Source organism: Tupaia chinensis, unplaced genomic scaffold (assembly GCF_000334495.1).
Source record: "Tupaia chinensis unplaced genomic scaffold, TupChi_1.0 Scaffold000276_2, whole genome shotgun sequence".
In the NCBI taxonomy this organism is placed as follows: Eukaryota; Metazoa; Chordata; class Mammalia; order Scandentia; family Tupaiidae; genus Tupaia; species Tupaia belangeri.
Window position 1 is genome coordinate 3,929,177 of NW_006159759.1, and position 6,000 is coordinate 3,935,176.

The 6,000-nt window shown below is 34.0% G+C and overlaps 1 pseudogene; it reads left to right on the forward strand.

The window, feature by feature from the left end:
• The window catches only part of LOC102469421 (Down syndrome critical region protein 3 pseudogene), a 56,966-nt pseudogene that overhangs the window by 50,405 nt on the left and 561 nt on the right, over positions 1–6,000 (forward strand).

Sequence of the window (6,000 nt, forward strand, 5' to 3'; positions counted from 1 at the left end):
GATTATTCACTAATACTCATGGTAGCTTTTATTAAGTCTCTAATAGATGGTAGTCTAAAATGAACTGTGGAGTATAATCAGACATAGGCTGATAATTTCTTTTAGAGAGCTGTTTAAAATGTCTTAAACCTGTACTGAAAGTCACTGAAATTGCTCAAAATTTAAAAAGAAAAAAAAATTTAAAAAAGAAAAACCCACCATGACCTCTAATTTTTTAGACTAGAAGGTTGAGACAGTTTCTCAAAAGGCCTGTTTCCCAGGTCTATTTCAAAAGTAGTCAACGTAGAAAAGACATCACAGACAGTAGAACTGAAAGCAATGCTGAAAAATGGTGGAGGTACACTCCAAGGGTATAAGGACCTAAGCCAGGACTATTCTCTTCCCTAGAGAAAGGAGACCATGTAATACTGGCTGATAGCATTTCAGAACTGCTCTGGATAAATGGCAATTAGTGCTCTAAATTAGAGGCAGTTAGTGGTCTCTCCTTCTTTTACTTTTTGAATGGAATTATTCACTGCTATTACTATGTTCATGTTTCACTACTGTATGCTGGCTGTATAGAGTATTATAATATAGGAAAAATAATTTGTGTTTTCAGTTCACAGAAATCTAAATCAAAGGAGTCATATCTAAGAACATACAGATTTGATGAGGTCTTTGACATGCTGATTCACTGAGACTACTGTCATACTGGGAAATGACTTTTGGAAATCCTAAAATTCCCTGAGATGGGGCTCAGTATATATAGCTATGAGAGATTCATGAATGATGGAGGTCAGAGATTTGATAGCATCATTTTAATTACAGTCACAGTTTCGCCCACCTTCTGTATCCAGACCTCTTGCAACTAACTGTCCAGCTCTTCCCAGTAGAAAGTGTAATCTACCTCCTTAACACTTAAATTTGGGAGGGTTAGAACATTGCAACAGAAGTGATAATGCTCCCACAAATTTATTAGACCAGAGAAAGTCCCCAAAGTTTCACAGCAGCTTCAACAACAACAACAACAAAAAACAAGCCATGTGAGCATCCTGAAAATACTAGTACTGGGGGATAAATGGAAAGCACTGAAACTGTCTGCAATGTTTTCCATTTACTTAATGGTTTGTCGACCTGTTTCTTTTTAAAGTTAGGACATTCCTGTGCCAACTTCTAGATCAATTTCCTTAATTCATAGAATAGATTCAAACTTATACTCCAATTCAAGAAATTGTCTTTTATATTCTAATTTTGATGACATATTGATTGTTGTAAGTTGCTACATATAATCTTCAAAAGTCTATGCATTTGATAATCTTTCCTTTTTCTAACTTTTCAACATTATGATACTGTTTGTTTGTATGTTCTGTAAGAATCTAGCACACTGTTTTTATTATGATTAGCAATAAGAAAATAAGTAAATATATCCAAAAGATCTTCAATGAATCCCTGATGATTCTAACATATGCAATATTAGGAAAGATATGCTTGCAATGAAGAGATATACATTAAAGTGTTTTTCTAATACCACATAATGAAATTATCTTCTAACAATTGGTTGTAATTTAGGAAACTCAATCTTTGCATAATCTCTAAAGTTAAATGCCAGAGCAAAGAAATTCAGAGAAATGTGCAGAGGCAATATACACTTTCTATTAATAAGTCATTGCCTGTGTAAGAGATGAACCAGAATGATTTTCCCTCATAAGAACTAATTTTCCCTGTGTAAATTTGTTTAAATAAAACCAATAAAATTCTGACATGTGCTGAATTTTTCTGCTTTTCTTTGCCCAAAGCAAGAACATTGACTTTCATGACATTTTCTCTCTCAGAAGATGGATAAACTCTTTACATTTTATGCACTGATTGAAAGGTAGAAAATATTGTTTAATATTGGCTCAGTGCAACAATGTTTGAAATTTATAGGCTTACTTTTATTAAGTTAAATCATGTGCTTGATTTGTTACTTTCTAAGAAGAAATAATGGGATATATAAAAACATAGAGATGCAAATTTAACTTTGTCTTAATTTATCAAAGAGATTATGTTAGTATATTAGTGTGAATTTTAAAGTCATTCAATAGGTTTCTTAAATATCAACAAAACTATAATTAATAAAATACCAGTTAAAATATCTCTCTCTCTCTCTCTCTCTCTCTCTCTCTCTATATATATATGCACACACACACATATATAAAGGTATGTGTGTATATGTGTGTGTGTGTGTGTGTGTGTGTGTATATATATATATATGCTGATTTATTTGAGCAAAATGTTTTGATATTGGTCAATATTGTTGTAAGACTCATAAGTTCATTACCTTTGATTGGCAAATAATATTGTACTGTATGATTATACTGAAAATTTTTTTAACTCGTTTTCCTATTGATGGAAATGAGTTCTTTCTAGTTTTTGGCTAAAAAAATTCAGGTATTATCAGAATTTTTGAATATATTATGCATAGATATAGATTAATATAAAATTATGTATATGTAAGTATGCATATATAGCAACATTATTGCAATAGAATTATTGGATCTTATGATGAATGAATTATTATCATTTTAAAAAGCTGCCTAATTATTTTTTCAATATAGTTAAACTATCTTAAATTTCTATCAGCAAATTTATGAGAGTTTCATCCTTACAAACATGTGCTATTATTATGTTTTATTTTAGCCATTCCAGTGGATTTGAAGTGACATTTGTTATTCAAAGAAGGACTAATAATGTTGAGCATTTTTTCCATAACATACTGGGAATCTTACACTTTACAAAGTATCTCAATTATTTTTGTTTCTGTTTATTGGGGGAGGGGTGGAGTGGAGAGAGGTTTTTGCTATAGGGCACATGCACTTACCAGAGAGACAGAGAGGGACAGAGAGACAAAAAGCAAGAAATCCCCCCCAGGGGTGATGGCTAACCATAACCCCTTATCCTCCATTCTCCTCTCGGGATCTTAGTCAGGCACACACATGTACCTGGTGTGAGTTTAAGCTACCAGGTCCAGGACTCGAACTGCGGCTAGCTATATGGCAGTCCAGCAACATAGCCATTACGCCATCTGCTGGTGCCAAAAATATGTATTTTCTTAGATATGTTTGTGTTAAATACTTGTGGCTGTCTTTTTATTTCCTTAATGGTGTGATAAAATTATTTCATTGTTTTATTTTGACTAAGTTCCATTTATCAGTATTCCTCTTAATGCTCAATGTTCTCTTTTGTTCTATTAACACACACACACACACACACACACACACACACAACTTAACCTCCTCCATGATTTCAAACACATTATACTATGTCATTTCAACAAACTATTATTTTAGATTTTAAATTTATGTCTATGATCCATTACAAATCCAATTTTGTGAATCGATTTAAAAATGTTTCAGTTTTTCTTTTTGATAAAGGTATCCAATTTTTCCAGCCCAAAAATGTTGAAAAGATTAGCTTGTTGTTCCATTGTTTTACTAGGTCCCTTTTCCAGAGCTCAACTGAATATAATGCATAATTCAAAATGTATACTTTATATTTTGTTCTAATTATCCAATTTGCCCATGTGTATGCAAAAAGTATGTCCTTTTCATTTTCGTAGGTTTATGGAAAGTCTCAAAATGAAGTTTTGTGAGTTCTCCAAATTAGAATTTTTCTCAAAATTATTTTGTCTATTGTATGGTTTTCACTTTAAAACAGAAGTCTGAGGATCAGTTTGTCAGTTACAAATATGTTTGATTAGCATTAAATTTGTAGATTAATTTGGAGTAAAATAATTTTGACTTCATTGAGTCTTCCAAAATAAATGACATACTATAACCTATTTATTTGGTTAATATTTGATATTTTTGTAATACTTTGCTTGCTATATTAATAAAGAGATTGAGCATTATGCATTAAATTTATTCTAAGTATTTTCCATAATTTTATGTTATTTTAAATGTACCTTAAAATTTCAATTTACATTTTTTATATTGTACAAAGAAATTAACTGATTTTTCCATACAGATTTCAATTTCCTAGTCCTCAAAATTTTGGGTCAATTAATGCTAACTCTGTTTTTGCATGTATTTTTCATTTGCAGGAAATATATTTGTTTCCTTTCATATAAAAGAATTCCATGTGGATATACTCACATGCTCATTCCTATACCTGTAGACTATAACTGAAAGTAGATAACAAGAAATGCTCATTGGAACCAATTAGGGCATTTTTTAACATACTCATGGCTGAGATTCTTTAGAGAGATGCCTGAAATCAGACCTAAGCTATGTGATCTGCCAATACCAATGCAAAATGAAAATGTGGATCTCCTTGTTAAAAAAAGATTATTTTATTTTAAGGAAATAATAATATCTATGTAATATTGAATTGATACACAAGAACAACAGTAATAATAATGCTACAAGAAGACAGAGTACCAAAAAGGGAAAGTAGGAAAACAACTTACCAGAAGAGTTTGTGTGTGTATGTGAGAAAGAGAAAGAAAGATTTGACCTTTAAGACACAGTGACCCTACCCACTAACCAATGCAAACCAATCAATGCTCTGTAAAGTAGTCAATTGATTTCTATTCTCCTGTTTAATTAGTAAAACTAAAATAAAAACCTCAACCTACAAACCTTTTTCAGTAACATAACATGCTGTAGGGTCTGAAAGTATTTTAAGAATATTAATTGAATTATTTTCCAAAGCATCTTTAAAAAATACACCCAGGCAATGCTTAAAAAAAAAAAAAAAAAAGAAAGAAAGTAAGATAAAAGAAAGAAGAAAAAAGAAAGAAAGAGAGAGAGAGAGAGAGAGGGAGCGAGGGAGGGAGGGAGGGAGGAAGGAGGAAGGAAGGAAGGAAGGAAGGAAGGAAGGAAGGAAGGAATCAGTTTAGTTCCATACCCTACTGGTTAAAGGAGACAAATATCACATGGCTGACCACATTTTGAAATCTAACATAAGGAATCCGAAAAGCATACCCACACATGTAGGTGTTTCTCTCAAGTCCCTACAGGACGGAGAAATGGAGAAGAAATTGCAGCATGACCACAGTACACAGGACGGGGCTTTCTTCCTCTCCCATTCTCTCCCTAGCTCTGTCTCTCTATTTTTCTCTGGTCAGTGTGTACACACATTAGAAATGAAAGAAGAAAATGTCAAATAAGTTCATAAATGCTTGAAAATGATAATCATCATATAACAAATTAAAACTTCTGTGTTAAGAAATAACATAAAGAGGCAGCTGGAAGTGCAGCAACTGTAAAGATTTCAAGACAAGAACCTCCCTGTTACACCAAGATTAAAAGAGCAAATAAAGTTTGTTATGCTGAGGAGGTGCTCTCCCAGTGTGGGTCGTATCTGTAACAGTAATGACTCATACATCACTAGGGAGTATCTTTGACAATGGAGGGTACTGTCAACCTCCAGTTAAGTGCCAGAAGTGTGGGTGTTTTGAAGCTGTCTATAATACTGTTAAGCCTTTCCAGAGTATCCACAGTACCATAGAAATGATGAAGCCAGAGAAGTTTCCCAATGGCAAAACAGAAATTTCTATTGAATGGCCTCTGCAGATGAAGGGTAACAAAGTCCTGGCGTGTTTGTCAGCATTCAGTACACACTGTGCTGTGACATGAGGTGGACTCTGCTGGCCAAGGACCTAAAAAAGACCTGCCAATTCATTGCTCACTCTGCACCTCACAAGGGGAAGCTGACATCAGCTTCAACATCACACCTGAAACCTTGCACAAAGACGAAGAGAGAGTCTTGTCCCCTAGATTTCCCATCAGACAATACCTCAGCTCAACTAACTGCGTGATCACACAGTCGCTCACAGGGAAGCTGACGGTGGAAAGCATAGAGGCTGCCATCCGAACCATAGAGCTTCAGCTGGTTCACGTGGAGACTTGTGGATCTGAAGAATGCTGTGGTCAGTGATGCCACAGAGATTCAGAACATTCAGATCGCTGACAGACATGTCTGCAGGAGCCTGGATCTTCCGACATACATGGTCTTCCTAAGGCTCGTCCACTGCCCCAC